This window comes from Lactuca saligna, chromosome 5, assembly GCF_052625555.1.
Source record: "Lactuca saligna cultivar CGN05327 chromosome 5, ASM5262555v1, whole genome shotgun sequence".
Taxonomy (NCBI): Eukaryota; Viridiplantae; Streptophyta; class Magnoliopsida; order Asterales; family Asteraceae; genus Lactuca; species Lactuca saligna.
Genome location: NC_136421.1, coordinates 151,425,765 through 151,443,591, shown reverse-complemented (window position 1 = coordinate 151,443,591; position 17,827 = coordinate 151,425,765). Strand labels below are relative to the sequence as shown.

The 17,827-nt window shown below is 36.1% G+C and overlaps 1 non-coding gene across 1 annotated transcript; it reads right to left on the bottom strand.

The window, feature by feature from the left end:
• Window positions 1-16,604: 16,604 nt before the first annotated feature.
• Window positions 16,605-16,707, bottom strand: LOC144999437 (U6 spliceosomal RNA). The gene has a single exon (XR_013660905.1). It is a non-coding gene; the product is annotated as a U6 spliceosomal RNA (small nuclear RNA).
• Window positions 16,708-17,827: the final 1,120 nt, after the last annotated feature.

Here is a 17,827-nt window from a genome sequence, read left to right as displayed (position 1 = left end):
CATTTGGTGTTGTGTGAAGCATTTGAGGCATCACACTTGGGGTGCTAGGCTCACAAGGTTTCAAGGAACACAAGCAACAACAAGGTAAGTTATTCTATCTTTCATTCAAGTTAAAAATTGATCCCCATGTATGCTAGATAGGAATATAACCTTCGAATGAAGCTTTGCATGATAATTAGACAAACATAGATCCAAGGTTATTAGGGTTGCATGTACACTTAGGAAGTGTTAGAATGCTCAAAACCCATCAGTGGTATCAGAGCCTAGGCTTGTTTGTTTGATTTTTGAGCAAACTGCTTGAAAAAATTGAGTTTTCTGTTTTCTGCCCGTATGAACTCGCCGAGTCCATGGGGGGACTCGACGATTCCATGACCAAATGCAAGCTACTCGACCAGTCAGTCCATGAACTCGACGAGTAGAGGCTGCAGTTTCAGAATTTCGGTTTTTGTTGCTGGAAACGGACTAGGAATATTACGCTAAACTGATTTAGTGTTTTAAAACTTGTTTTAGTTGGTGTAATGTTCATGTTAATCCATTTACAACAACAAGTTATCAAAATTACAAGTTTTAAGTGTAATTTTTGATTCATGAAAGTGTTCATATTCATGTTCTTGATCTTATGATGTTTAGATGATCATAGGAATTATTTGTAACATATGTGGTAGATTAATTCTTGATCATAATGTGTTTTAATGGAGTCCATAACTTTTCTTCAAGTTATGGAAAACCAAAAGTCACTTGATTTAAAACCATTAAAAGAACACAAGAGTTAGAAAAATGAAGAGTTTTCATTTTATTACTCTATTAACCTCATAAGTTACAAGAAATGAAAAGTTTTGAAAGTTTACAAAACTTGCCCTCAAGTTTTGGAAAAAGTAAAATCATGTTAAAACTTTAGTTCCAACCCTTAGAATAATCAAAGTTAAAATTCAACCCTTATACTTATATTATTATAATTTAATAATTATATATATATATATATATATATATATATATATATATATATATATATATATATATATATATATATATATATATATATATGTATGTATAAGAACAAAGTCGTCTTACCGCTAGTACGCCTCATTCATGAAGCCGGTCTATAAGGTGGGTATAAGCTTGTTGCCTATAAAATGGCAACTTAATGGGTGTCCACTCTCACCCACCGCTTGCTTGACTGGTGGAGGGTCGTTAGCCGAACGGGTAGGACAGGGACTTATAAATTCTCATTAAAAAATATGATGAATATTATAAAGTAGCTAAATGTTTTATTAAATTCCCAGTCTTAGTTACTTTAGGAAAAATGTGAATAAGGTGCTAATCCATGAAATTACACTTTACACTTTGTTTAAGTCGTTGGTGGAGCGTGTGTGGTTAACCGGCACACTAACTTGGACTTAACAAGGTAGGTAAAGGGTGACTTAAGGTTTATTATAGTATCGGCGGAGCGTGTGTGGTTTACCGGCACATCGATTGAGTGATAAACTTTAAGGGTACCAAGTGATTTGCGTGGTTACTTCACACCTCGTTTTGTGATCCTTGGTATCCCAGTCATAAAACTTGGAGGGGCCACTCGAGATTGAAACATGCCTTTGAAAAGTTCATTGAATCTCAAAGAATCTAGGAATTTCTAAGAACCAATCAAAAACCTAATATCTAATATTTCGGTTTTCATGGTGGAAATTGGTGAATCGTCATTCACCTACCTTTCAAATATGTTATAGCTTGGATTACGACATACCTCTTCTAAGTTATAATATATTGTGATTGCATCCTAGCCTTAATATTACATTTGGGTGTATGATTAAGGACTCTCTTAATATCTAAACTAATCTTGTCCTCTTCCTTCAGATGTCTTCAAACAATGCTGCTTCTGGCTCTAATCCAAATGGCTCCTTTACCCTTATGAACTTGTGTGGGAAAGTCACTTGATGGATCCAACTTTAATGAGTGGATCAGAAACATCAGGACGATTACCCGCTACGAGGACAAAGAATATGTCCTTGATAAGGAGCTTAAGGAGATTGATGAGACCACTGTAACTCCCCAGGAGATCGCTGACTTTCAGGCACATGAAAGGGATGCTAGGAAAGTGGCATGCATCATGATGGCCACTATAACAGCGGAACTCCAAAAGTCCTATGAGGATTTCTACCCTTATGAAATGCACCAAGATCTGATGGAAAGATACCATCAAAGTGCACGACAAGAGAGGTATGAAATCATCTGCTCCATGATAACAACCATGATGAAGGATGGGGAATCCGTCACGAGCCACATGCAGAAAATGCAAAGGTATGTGGATCGATTGCTGAAGCTTAAGCGAATTTCCCTGAGGAACTTGCAGTAGATATCATTTTGCACTCCTTACCATCGTGCTATGATCAATTCCGCATGACATATCACATGAATAAGGAAGAAGTCACACTCAGCAAACTTCAGGGACTTCTCAAGACTGCTGAAACAGGTCTTAAGGGGAAGTCAGTTGTTAAGACTCCTGCTCCAAACTCCACTCCGATTTTGGCAATCGGGAAAACTCAAGGGAAGAAGAGAAAGAGCTCTTCGAAGGGTACCAAGGCTCAGACCCTTGATGGCTCTTCTTCAAGTGGAACCAAGAAAGGTTTCGTCACTCCTTCTTCTGATCCAAGAGAGGCTTAATGCTTCTATTTCCATGAAAAATCACATTGGAAGTGGAACTGCCCAAAATACCAGCAAGATGTGAAGGATGGGAAAGTTAAACCCAACCATGCAGGTATTTACACTATCATTTCTAATAACTCACCCCATTCTAAATCTTGGGTCCTTGATACCGGTTGTCGTATTCCTATTTGTTGTGACTTGCAGGGACTAAGAAGAAGTGAGAATGTGGAGCAAGGAAGAATAAACTTAATCATGGGGAATAGGAAAGTTACACATGTCACCAAGATTGGAGTTTATACTTTATCGCTAAGTAGTGGGTTAAATTTAGATTTGAATAAATGTTGTTATTCACCAGAAATGGCAAGAAATATTATTTCCTTTCATGCATTGTACAAACAAGGGTTTACCTTTTCATTTAATAATGAAGTTGGTTCTATTGATGCTTTCTTTAATAATGTTCTTTATTTTAAAGCATTACCTTGTGATGGTGTGTATGAAGCTGTATATGTTGTAGATAACTTAGGAAATAATGTTTTGTGTATTGATTCTCTTAATAATAATAACTTGGATAAAGCATCATTATGGCATTGTCGACTTGGACATATAAGCAAGAAACGCATAGGCCAACTCCAAAAGGATGGAGTCTTGGAGTCGTTTGACCTAAAGTCAGATGATAGTTGCGAATCATGCTTACTTGGAAAAATGACAAAGTCACCCTTCACAGGCTCGTGTGAGAGGGGTGAAGGTTTGTTGGACCTTGTACACACGGATGTGTGTGGACCATTCAAACATGCCACAAGGGATGCTAATCGTTATTATTTGAATTTTACTGATGGTTACAGTAGATATGGATATGTCTACTTAATCAAGCATAAGTCAGAGACTTTCGAAAGGTTTAAGGAATTTAAACAGGAAGTCGAGAATCAATTGGGCAGGAACATTAAGATGCTTCGATCCGATCGAGGTGGTGAGTATCTTAGTTCAAAGTTCCTTGACTATCTTAGGGAATGTGGGATTGTCTCACAATTGACACCTCCCAGGACACCACAGTTGAATGGTGTAGCTGAGAGGCATAATCGGACCTTATTGGATATGGTTCGTTCCATGATGAGTCGAGCTTCGCTACCAATCTCATTCTGGGGGTATGCCTTAGAGACTTCCGCCCATATCCTTAATCTAGTCCCTACAAAGAAAGTTGCCAAAAATCCTCACGAGATGTGGACTGGTAAAGTACCCAAATTAGACCACATCAAGATTTGGGGTTGCGAGGCTTTCGTGAGACGCGAGACTCATGATAAGCTCGAACCACGAAGCAAGAGGTGTATTTTCATCGGCTACCCACAGCAATCCTTTGGTTACCTCTTCTACAGACCTAGTGAAAATGTGGTCTTTGTAGCTAGGAGGGCCTTCTTTCGAGAGAGAGAGAGAGAGAGAGAGAGAGAGAGTTTATAAGCCAAGGAAACAGTGGGAGGCAAATTGATCTTGAAGAAATTCAAGAGTCAAGCGGTGAAGGAACTTCAAACCCTAGCACTCAACTTGAGGAGGAAACTCCTGTTGAGCCAATTGACGAATCTATACCTCTGAGGCGTTCCACGAGAGTTAGGAATGCACCTGAGCATTACTATGGTTTCCATATTACTGCGGAAGGTGAGACACTTATTAGTGATGGGATACTAGTAGGTCTGGATGAACCTAATAGTTACGCGGAAGCCATGGCAGGCCCTGAGTCAGCCAAGTGGAAAGAGGCAATGGATAACGAAATACAATCCATGTATGACAATCAAGTTTGGAACTTGGTTGAGAATGTACCAGGTCGTAAGACAGTAGGGTGCAAATGGATCTTCAAGAAGAAGACCGACATGGATGGTAAAGTACACACTTATAAGGCTCGACTGGTTGCAAAGGGCTTCTCTCAAATTCCTAGAGTGGACTATGATGAGTCCTTTTCTCCAGTAGCCAAGATTAAGTCTATTAGGGTGTTGTTAGCCATAGTTGCATTTCATGACTATGAAATATGGCAAATGGATGTCAAAAATGCTTTCCTTAATAGAGAGTTGGCTGAAGATGTTTACATGAGTCAGCCAGAAGGTTTTGTCAGCAACGAGTACCCTAATAGAGTGTGTAAGCTTGAGAAATCCATTTATGGATTGAAGCAAGCACCTCGCAGATGGAATCTTTGCTTTGATGAAAAGGTCAAGGAATTTGGCTTTTCTAGGAGTGAAGATGAATCTTGTGTGTATGTCAAGGCTAGTGGGAGTATAGTTAGCTTTTTGGGATTGTATGTGGATGACATACTACTCATAGGAAATAACATCCCAACTCTGCAGGAAGTTAAGTTCTGGCTTGGGAAGTCTTTCTCTATGAAGGACCTAGGAGAAGCTGCCTATATTCTAGGGATAAGGATCTTGAGAGATCGGAGTAAAAGACTAATTGGAATTAGTCAGAGTACCTACTTGGATAAGGTGCTGAAGAGATTCAGCATGCAGGACTCCAAGAAAGGAGAGTTACCCATCCAGAGTAACGCCAGATTGAGTAAGACACAAAGCCCTAGCATTGAGGCTGAGATAGCAGAAATGAGTCGAGTACCTTATGCTTCGGTTGTAGGATCGATCATGTATGCTATGACGTGTACTCGACCTAATGTAGCCTTTGCCCTAAGCATGGTTAGCAGGTATCAGGGGAACCCTGGCAAGGCACACTAGACTGCCGTAAAGAATATCCTCAAGTACCTACGGAGGACTAAGGATTGGGTCCTTACCCTCGGTGGGAGTGCTGACTTGAGAGTTGTAGGGTATAGTGATGCTAGTTTCCAGACTGATAGGGATAATTTCCGCTCTCAGTCGGGCTGGGTCTTTACCCTAAACGGAGGAGCAATTTCTTGGAAGAGTTCCAAGCAAGAGACAGTGGCTGATTCAACTTGTGAATCAGAGTATATTGCAGCTAGCGAAGCGACAAAGGAGGCGATATGGCTGAAGAACTTCATTGGAGACCTTGGAGTTGTACCAGCTATTAAAGAGCCAATGGAAATTTTCTGTGATAGTGAAAGCGTTGTTGCCTTAGCCAAGGAACCAAGGGATCACGGGAGATCCAGACACATCGACATAAAATACCATTTTATCAGACATCAAATAGAAGGACTCCTCGTAGCAAAGATGGTATCATCGGATGAGAACCCAGCAGATCCCCTCACGAAGGGACTGACTCGGGTTAAGCATCTCCAGCATGCTCGGAGCATAGGGCTGAAGGATGATATTAGATTCAGTAGTTAGATAACCTCGAAATTTGTAAAGTGTAATTGACATTAGATGATGAATAAAAGGTGTTTTATTTATGAGTAAAGTGTTGCTATCTCTTGTCGATCGTTTACTATATTTCTTTTGCGTGTTTTGACTTCCAGAATAATTTTGTTCAGTATAACATATTATTCAAACCTCCATAGTCGGTCATATGTCGGAAGTAGGTATGAATCAAGACTGTCATGATTGGTTGCAGAGGTCTACGGTGTTGGACAAGGCTACAACAATCATGAGTGCTCATAAGTTCTGAGCATTGGACTCAACCCACACTCACTGGAATCACTTCATGGAATTCTATCTCGAGTGATCGTGAGACGGTAATATCATATAAGTCTTCAAACCTAGAGATATGATTTGTTACTTACAAGTTGGTTATGCATTGATTGTACGAAAACGCATTGGTAACTCGATGTTATAAAACGTGCTTTTGTGTATAATTCAATAAGTGGTAGAAAAAACATATGAGTCGAAGTTTATCTGTTCCTTCTTGGATTAGAAGCTGATATTTGGGCCCCTCGATGATTTTGTTTTGACTTATCCGGGCCCGGTCATAACTAAGTTGATGTGTTCAATTAAGTTCTTTATCAAACAAATCGGAAATCGGGAAACAAACTGCTGGACAATAAGTAAGACATTGTTCCATGTATTTGTCCGACTGATATCTAGAACAGAGGATTATATGATCCCTTATCTTAAATGGCGTACCATCATCTTCTCAGTTCCGAGAAACCTTGAAAAGAGCTACGATTGTCGATCGGTTCCTGAAGTCATACTTGCAGTAATAGTTATTAGACTTATCCAAGTGAAAGACTGTTGGATAAGGTGTCTAAGTCCATAACTATTTCTGGTATATACTTGACCCGACCCGACATGGTCCATTTGGGTTGCATGGCACCATGCAATTGGATAAACAAAATGAGAAATAACACTTGGAGATTATTAATATATTATAAGTTCTAATATATTAATAATATTATTTGATTAGTTTGATCAAGAATTAATTTAGAATTAATTTAGTGATTAAAAGATAACTAATTAAATATATGGGTTGATTATGCAAATCATCCATATCTTGTATAGTGGGCTAAGAGGCTCCATGGATTATCAAGTTGGGTTCCACCCATAGGATGCTACATGGATGCTCCATGGGAGTTACAAACCCATGGTTCATGGAAATGAAGAGTCATGACACATTAGGGTTTACATGGTGTAACCTTAGATGTGTCAACACTATATAAGAAACCCATTCTCCACCAAAATCGGCTACACATATGAAACAAGAGGGCTAGGCCGATTTCAAGAAGTGTCTATTCTCTCAAAAGTCTTTCCAAGAGCATTTGGTGTTGTGTGAAGCATTTGAGGCATCACACTTGGGGTGCTAGGCTCACAAGGTTTCAAGGAACACAAGCAACAACAAGGTAAGTTATTCTATCTTTCATTCAAGTTAAAAAATTTTCCCCATGTATGCTAGATAGGAATATAACCTTGGAATGAAACTTTGCATGATAATTAGACAAACATAGAACCAAGGTTATTAGGGTTGCATGTACACTTAGGAAGTGTTAGAATGCTCAAAACCCATCAGATCTCATGCATGGCTTCATGAAAGACTCAAAGATTGAAACTTTATTGCTAAAAAGGTGTTTTGAGCCTCAAGGATGGCAATCCCAAGCTTAAATACAGATTTACATGATCAAGATCCAACCTTTGGACCTAAAAAGGTCCAAACTCCCATAACTCTAGATCTAGAAGGTGAGGAAGAACGTTAAGTGCTTTATACCTTCTTCTTATGAAAAAAGGGTGATTTAAGTCCAAATCCTTGAGCTCAAGCTTCTTCTCCAACCTTTCCTTTCATTCTTCACCACCTTCTTTCACTAAAAGCACTCACAAAAGCAATTTCACACAATAAAGAGGGTAGGAACGTATTAGTGTTTTCTTGTGGGTGAGGAGGCTGAGAAGAAACCAAGAGGGGGCTATAATGGGGTTTAGATACCCCTTAAACCCTGAAATTAGGGTTTGGTGTCTGCTCTCGTACATTGGGCGTACCTTATGGTACGTTGTGCGTACGCTACTCATGTCCCGCGCATCCAAATACACTACGCCCCGTCTACGCCGGGTTATGCCCCGCGTATGACTTATGGGTAGTCTACATCTCGGCCCAATGTTTCTAAAGTCCAATCCAAAAATCCAAGTCCAAGCATAGTCCTAAATCTTTTTAAATTGCATAAATGATTAATTAATACCTCGAGCGAGGGATGTTACATGCTCATATCTTTTTTGATTCTGGTGCCTCGGATTCTTTTGTGTCTTATGAATTTGCTCATTCTTTTCAAACTGCTTGCTATGCACTCGTGCAACCATTTGACGTAGATACTGCGGGAAGTATATCATTACTTGCTGATAAAATCTATAGGGATTATGTCGTAGAAATTGATGGCCATGATTTTCTTGCAAATCTGATTCCTATCTCCTTGCTTAACTTTGATATTATTCTCAGCATGGATTGGTTGTCAAGGAATCACGCTGAACTTTTATGCTACGAAAAGATAGTACACATTCCTATCGAAGAGGAGGATCTTATTTATGTCTACAGTGAACAAAAACTTAAGGTCTTGAAAATAATATCTTTCCTAAAAGCTCATAAATTCATATCGAATGGATGTTATATCTATTTGGCCTATACTATTCATACCTCGAAAGGGGAGAAGATAATTGTAAGTGAGATTCCCGTTGTTAACGAGTATCCTGATGTTTTTCCCAAAGAATTGCATGGACTTCCTCCGGACAGGAAAGTAGAATTCCGAATCGACCTTGTGCCTGGTGCCACTCCGATTGCAAAGACTCTTTATCGTCTTGCGCCAACTGAAATGAAAGAAATGATGATCCAACTACAGGAATTACTTGACAAATGTTTTATTCGACCGAGTACCTCTCCTTGGGGTGCTCCGGTATATTTTGTCAAGAAGAAGGATCGTTCGATGCGAATATGTATTGATTACCGTGAACTAGAATATGCAAACAATTTAATATGTATTGATTATCGTGAACTAAATAAGGTAACAATCAAGAACAAGTACCCACTACCTCGCATTGATGATTTATTCAATCAACTTCAGGGTGTTAGCTATTTCTCAAAGATTGATTTTAGATCTGGCTATCACCAATTGAAATTTCACGAGCGGGATGTACCGAAGACTGCTTTTTGTACTCGATATGGACATTATGAATTCCTTGTCATGTCGTTCGGTCTGACAAATGTTCCTGTTGTATTCATGGATATGATGAATCGGGTATGTCGTCCAATGCTTGATAAATCTGTCATCGTATTCATTGACGATATTCTAATCTATTGGAAGTTTAAAGTTGATCATGTCGTTCATATTCGTGAAATCTTATAACTTCTTCGAAAGGAGAAACTATATGCTAAATTCTCGAAATGTGAATTTTGGCTTCGCCAAGTTCAATTTCTCGGCCATGTGATTTCTAGTGACGGTATATTTGTAGATCCTATCTAAATCGAAGTCATTCAAAATTGGGAAGCGCCTTGTAATGCTTCTGAAATTTGCAGTTTCTTGGGTCTCGCAGGTTATTACCGGAGATTCATTAAAGACTTTTCTTGTATAGTCGTACCTCTCACAAATCTTACACGAACGGAAGAAAATTTTAAATGGGGTGAAGCCCAAGAAAAAACTTTCTCAACTTTAAAATATCTCTTGACTCATGCTCCAATCTTATCACTTCCAGAAGGTGATAATGATTTTTCCGTGTATAGCGATGCTTCTGGGTTGGGACTTGGTTGTGTGTTGATGCAACGTGGTAAAGTGATAGACTATGCCTCAATACAACTGAAAGATTATGAAAAGAACTATCCCACCCATGATCTAGAACTCACTATAGTGGTATTTTCCCTAAAACTTTGGAGACATTATCTTTTTGGTACAAAATGCCAATTGTTTACCGACCGCAAAAGTCTCAAATATATATTCAGTCAGCAAACTTTGAATATGAGACAACAACGAGCCAAGGAGCTGATCAAAGATTATGACTATGAACTCTTGTACCATCTTGGAAAGGCCAATGTAGTTGCCGATGCACTTAGCAGAAAAGTTGATCGTAATAGTATGTGTTATACCATTACTCATACTACAGTAAAGTTCACTATTCTTGATGAGCTAGAAAAATGGAAAGTAAAGGCCTTAAAGCCAAAAAAAAATGTGAAGAAAGAAGGAATAGTACATTACATTGATGTTTTACTTAATGATCCACGAGGATTGAAGGTATTTAAGCTTCGGCTATGGATTCCAAAGATTGGTGGATTAAGACAGAAGATTTTAGATGTAGCCCATAAATCTAAACTGTCAATACATCTTGGTACAAGCAAAATGTACTATGATGTAAGAGCTGATTATTGGTGGCCTGGATTAAAGAGAGACATTGGAAGATATGTACAGGAATGCTTGATATGCTTACAAGTCAAAACAGAGCACCAAAAGCCTTACGGAACTCTATAGTGTTCCTGTAGGGAAATGGGAAGATCTGTCCATGGATTGTATTACCAAATTGCCAAAGACTACTAGACAGCATAATAGCATTTGGATAATCATCGACCGCCTGACTAAGAGTGCACATTTTCTCGCCATGCGTGAAACGACTCCAATGGAGAAATATGCACAAGTATACGTGGATGAAATTGTTGCGAGACATGGAGTGCCACTGAAGATCATTTCCAATTGTGATACTTGTTACACTTCTCATTTTTAGGCGAGTATGAAACATGAATTGAGATCTCGAGTTGCTCTTAGCACAACTTATCATCCCCAGACAGACGGTCAGATGGAGAGAATGATCCAAAGAGTAGAAGATATGATTCGTGCATGTTTTTTGGAATTCGGTGGTAAGTGGGACAAGTACTTACCTCTTGTTGAATTCTCGTATAATAACATTTACCACGCTTCAATCAAAATGCTACCATATGAAGCATTATATGGTCGCAAATGTCGTACTCCATTATGTTGGTGTGATATAGGACAAAAGATCCTTGGAGGCCCTAAAATGATTCAAGACACTACTGACAAGATTCAAATTATACGAGAAAGAATGAAAGCGGCCCATGATCGACAAAAGTCCTATACGGAAAAGAGGAGGCGACCAATATAATTCCAAGTGGGTAATTTCGTAATGCTGAAAATATCCCCATGGAAAGGTCTTATGCGATTTGAAAAGAAAGGAAAACTAACTCCTAGATTTGTTGGTCCTTTCAAAATCATCCAGAGGATTGATAAACAAGCATACCGCTTGGAATTGCTTGAAGATTTGGCAGGTATTCATGATGTCTTTCATGTGAGTTATCTGCGCAAATGCTTGAGCATCTATGATGAGACAGTTCCACTATCCGAGGTGAAACTGGATAATAAATTAAGATATGTAGAAGAGCCTCAAGAGATCGTAAATGAAAGAATGACTAAGATACGTAATAAAGAAGTAGAGTTGGTGCTTGTCAAGTGGAAACACCATCGAGGCCCAAATTATACTTGGGGAAACAAGAATGAGATAAGAGAGAAATATCCCCTATTTGTTTTAATCGTTGTAATTTCGACGACGAAATCCTCAAAAGGAGTAGGTATTTGTAACATACACGTTCATTTATCGTGTATTGTGAATTATAAAACTGAATAATATTACGAAATATTATGTGAATTTGAATGTTGAGTTCTAACAAATGGTTTTTACTATAAATGAAGTAAAAACTTTGCTTAAAATCATTCAGAAAGTATTGGAAGTCTTATGAGATTCCAGTCAAATGTCAAATAGTGAAATTTAACGAAAAATAAAATTTTAAATAAGTACAATTTTATTATTGAAAGTTGTAAATAATCTCGTTAGAAACATTTAGGCGAAAATCCCATCGAAATACGAGTTATAACGAAGAAGTTATGACCAATCGAAAATCTGCAACAAAACCGGAACAGCGCCGAATGATGTAAAAAGTGAGTTTTTGATAAACTACTTTTTAGCCTTGGTGATCTAAATTAAAGTCGTAGTATTTGTTAAACCGAGAATTATCATAAAAAGAACGTCCAAAGCTAACTTCGTATGACGAAGTTATGATTTTTCTAAGTTTCGGAATAGCAGTAGACAGCTAAAAACTCAAAATAAAGATGGAGCGATATTTAGCCGACACAACCTAAACGAGAATCGAAGGTCTCATCAATAGTAGTACAATGGTAAAAAGTATGACAAAAACGGATGTAAGGTGAAGAAGTTATGAATTTTTAATGGATTTTCTTATCCCGGTCTGTTAAAAATAATAATATTAAATTAAAGTCAAAATTAGCCAACAGAGTCTAAACAAAAGTTGTAGAGAATAATTTTACCTAAGCGTGCATATAAAGAACATTGAAAACAGAGCTCGTGTGTGAAAGTTATGGATTTTAGAAGTTCGGGGCACAAAAATCAAGAAAAGTCCAAAATCCAAGGAATTTCGCATAGCAGGTGTTCGTCCACGTCACCTCGCCCGAGAAGCCGCCCCGTGTCCGATCTCGGTGAGTCATCCGAGCAGCTGACAATGCGTGTCGCACTCCTTCGCATCCGAAATGTCGGTCCAACCACGGAGCGACACATACCCCTTCGTGTGTCCAAGTCTCGCACAAGCCACTTGGCCATCGCATCTAACGCCGCGTGGAGCCTTCTCAGCCACAGATCTTCAATCTCACACCCAATAAAAAGGGGGTTGCGAGACTTGTCGGATAATGTTTGATTTTGCCCATTTTTCACCTCTTATTCCATATTTTGGCTAATTCCACTTTCCCCGAAGCCCTGGTATTATTTTTAACACCCGAAACACGTCCCAAAGTGTCCGAAGACCCCAAGAAATTTATATTTTCAGTTTGAAGCTCAACATTCGCAGAGCCCGGTTTTCAAGAAAGCTCCCAGTTTTTATCAAAGAAAGTTATATTATTATAACGAAGTGTTGCACAAATTACTATTTTAACCCCCGCTTATTTCAAGGTGAGTTCAGTATATAGGAACAATTTTATGTTATGTGTTGTATGTGCATGGTGCTTTCTTGTGATATTCTGGTATTGACTTTGGATCTTTGGCCATGTAGAGCATGTCTCGTATTGATAATATACCTTTGATCATGTAAAGCATGTCTTGTATTATTTTTGGTATTGGCTTTGTGCCTTTGACCATGTAAAGCATGTCTCGTATAAGTTTTGATATTGGTAATGGGCTAGGTAGGGCTAAAAGCCTATATATGCTAGAAAAATGATAATCAGAAATTTATATGTCTTCTATGCCATTTGGGCCGAACTTTATTGATATATATATCAAGTATTGAAAAGTATATCTTTGAATCAAGTCTTGGATTGATATGAAAGTTTGTCACAAGATTTCACATATGTCTTTGTTGTTCCAATTTGCTTCTGCCATATTGATGTATATATATGCCATAACGTTATATTGTGTCTATTATTGAACTCACTAAGCGTTATCGCTTACCCCTCTCAATGCTTTAATAAATTGCAGGCAATAAGCATCCAATATAGTCTTATACTGTTGGAAGAACTAGAATAGCTTATACAATTACTTTTATATTTAAGTTTTAGTATGTATAAAATTACATATCATGGGTAGTTTTGTAATAAACTTAAACTTAGTCGGTTTGTATCCAATGTCTTGTAATAAGACCATCTTTGTATAATAAAATATTATTTATGAATATGCATGTAGCATGTTTTGGAGTAATGAGGTGTAGAATTCATAAAAGTGTAAGGAGATCTTTTAGAAAGCGATATCTATGGGCCCCTCAATGATTTGGTAATGACATTTGAAGTGCTTGGCTGATCCCTAACTAAGTTGATGTGTTCAATTTAGAAGTCAGATGTGTTATCAGAAATCGTTAACTGGGAAACAGAATGTTGAACATTGAGATCGACCTTATCTATGTCTTATGTACATAGAGATATATATAGAACAACTGAATAATTGATCACTTGTCTTAGGGACTACATTTTGATTATCATCAGAGTTTCACAGTTGCATTGAATGACTACTCTGTGTTGATTGTTGGTGAAACGTTAAGACCATGAAAATTTAACAACTTGTCAAAGTGGGAGACTTATGGAAATAATGTTCAAGGTCGTTAACTATATTGGCGATATTTCTAATAATAGCAAGGTCTTTTTGGGTTGGCCTCATGACCCACATAGCATTAAGGAAATGGAGAAAATTAGTTATTAGTTTATTAAGGAATTAATAAACTAACTAGAAATTATTTTTGGTAATTAATTAAACTATTTTATTAATTAAAATGTTTGAATATTAATTAATTTAATAGATTAATTATAATATTCCAGAAGCTCCCAAAGCATTGATATGGATGTTTTTTTACTGTATCTCTGATAGAGATAAGGCAACTTTTAGATAAGATAAGGATAAACCCTAAGCATTTGTAACATTTAGGGTTTCATTAGCTACCTATAAATAGACTACTATGGGTCAAACCCCGGAGCTGTTATTCACTCTAGAAATCGTTATCTCCCCCCTCCCTCTCTCTCTCTCTCTCTCTCTCTCTCCTCTATATGAAATTCTAACCTCTCTCCTAGGGTTAGAGAATTTTAACTAAACCCTAATCTAAGGTTCTTCCTTTTTTTTCTTTTGAAGTTTGTGGGTCTGACTTCATTAGAGGTGTTCTACTTTGGATCCTTCATCCATTGCAACAACTGAAAATCACAAGATCTCAAGCAAGAAGCCAAGAGGTTAGTATGTTATTTTTGTAGTTTTATAAAATATGTTGTTATAACTAGTAAAACCTAGATCTATGGTGCATGTACCCTTAGGTAAATCTCTAGATTACTCTACCTTTTTTATGTGTATTGATGCTAACAAAATCCAACATATATATACTTATGTGTGTGTACATCTCTCTCTCTCTCTCTCTCTCTCTATATATATATATATATATATATATATATATATATATATATATATATATATATATATATATATATATATATATATATATAACAAATATCATTTTAGGGAATTAGGGTATACTGTATACGAACCGAATTTGAGCTCATATAATTCTTAACAAACTTATCGAGAGTTTCATACCGTGAGGCTCAACCTGATTCAAGCTCAAGCACGTGCCCCAAAAAGTTTAAACAAGTCGATCCCAAGTCTGGTCACGCTCATACTTGGGTTCGACTCAATTCGAATTGTTTGTATTTTATGTTTATCTATTTCTTTTATCAATTAATAATAAAAGTCGCAAAAAAATTGATCTTTGTTGGATTTTGGAACATCAAATAATTATTATGGTAGAGAATATTTAATCACAACAGAATTCGAATTTCTGAAATTGGTGAAATACTAAATCTTAAATATTCGATGAGGTGCAAATATTACAGAGGAAAATATTCTAGAAACAGTCATGTCCAATTTTCTGTCACCATCATCGTGTGAAAGCTGAAAACTTTATATTCTCACCAATTTGTTTTTTTAATAATTCAATTTAAAGAGAAAAATATATTATACGTATAAAAATTGCACACATATCCCATGTTATAAAAGTTAATAGAAAATCAAAATACATTTATGATTTTAGAATCGTTTAATAAAATAATAAAAAGTGTCTGATTTTATAAACATTATTTAGGAAATATATTATACAAGTCAGTCAATAGTATCAAACTACTGTTTGTGATTTTAAGATGTCTGATTTTAATTTCATATAACCAGTGTCATTAAAATTTTTATGAGTGTCCAGAGATTCTTATATGGTGTCAAAGAAAACTTGGATTTTTTGTTAAAAAAAAATTATTATTGGTTTTAGACGTGTAAGTTAAAATGAGGGGATAATGACTTAGGAGGGTAATAAGGTTTCCAGCTTGTCCGTATTAGGTCACTAAGGTTTTTTTTTTTTGTGCGTAATAGACCAATATGGTTGTTATTACCGTTTAGAAATAATCCTTTTACCGGTTTTAACAGGTAAAAATGACTATTTCTAAACGGTAATAACAACCATATTGGTCTAATACGCACAAAAAAACCTTAGTGACCTAATACAGACAAACTGAAAACCTTATTACCCTCCTAAGTCATTAACCCTAATTATTTAGAAAACATGCTTACTAATCAATGTGATTTATTTGTTTGATTGAAAATAGTTGCTTCCATTTAAACTTAACTCACAACCCTTCTAGAACTTCTAAGTCCAAAAACTCATATGATTGATGATCTTCATTACATAAATATGCAACATTTTATCAATAACTTTTTTTTTGTCATTTAAATGTTTACATGAACACATCCATATGTACAAAAACAAAATCTCACTTTGATACCTCCCATCAATGTCTACATTTGATAATGAATGGAAATGTAAAACCAATAGGGACTTGTATAGGATGTCTATTATCAATTATTTTATAAAAGCAAAACCATAACATGAACTAAGAAACTGAAGTTGCAAAATGAATAAAAAAATCAGCACATAAACAAATACATACATACTATATACAACACATAAACGGAAGTTTATAAAGCATGAAACTTGATAACAGGAAAAGTAAAAATCTTAAAGGAGACTTTATAGAAAGAAAGATCACCCTTACTTGCCACAAATGGTTGAAGACATCAACAAGAAGATCAATCTGACCATAGAATCCACATGTTGTCTCGATTTGTGTGTGTCATCCTTGCGCAGGGGCCATGCTAATCTTCTCTGTATCGTTCCAATTTTATCGGATGTCCTCAAAGGGACGACTATAGATGAAGAGCTTCGCCATATAGACGAGTAGCAGGTTATATGGGACGACGCGAGTTCTAAACGAAGTAGTTTACTATTGATGGTCATATATTTTCAATGTCTTTAAAATTAGGGTTAATGACTTAGGAGGGTAATAAGGTTTCCAGTTTGTCCGTATTAGGTCACTAAGGTTTTTTTTTGCGTATTAGACCAATATGGTTGTTATTACCGTTTAGAAATAGTCCTTTTTACCCGTTAAAACCGGTAAAAGAACTATTTCTAAACGATAATAACAACCATATTAGTCTAATACGCACAAAAAAACCTTAGTGATCTAATACGAACAAACTGAAAACCTTATTACCCTCCTAAGTCATTATCCCTTAAAATGAGTATTTGAAAGAAAATATTTAAAACAAAAGAAAACAAAATTCATAAGTCATCTTTGATAAACTACTCATCTTTGATAAACTACTCATCCTTAATTTATCAAAACCTCTCAAACACTTTTAAAAAATTTATGTTTTGGTATCAATATAAACTAATAATCCAATAAGCGTTTTAAATAATCATTCACAAACACCCTCTTAAAAGGTGTTTAGAAAAGCTTAAAAAATCAGTTTTTTTTTTAATTATTATTAGTTCTATATCGATATAAAAAATGAATATTTAAACAGAGATTTTCAAAAAAAAAAAAAAAAAAAAAAAACCCTTATAGTTGTCCTCCAATAGAGATAAATCATTTTTAATAAATTATTTTTTTATAACTTATCAAACATTTGTTTTTAAAACTTTATTTATGTATGGTTATCTATAATAATAAATATTTTTTATTTTGTCAAATGTCATTTTCTTATTAACTTGGAAACATGTTATTTTTTAGTATTTTTTAAATAAATGTTTTTTCATCTCTCTCTCTCTCTCTCTCTCTCTCTCTCTCTCTCTCTCTCTCTCTCTCTCTCTCTCTCTCTCTCTCTCTCTCTCTCAATTAAAAAATAACATTAAAAGCTCAATTACTAATTGCCTTAATTGAAATCTACACTAATAAATAACAATTTTTTTTTGCAAAATGTCACTCTCTCATTAACGTGAACACATGTTATTTTTTGGTATTTTTGAATAAATGTTTTTCCAT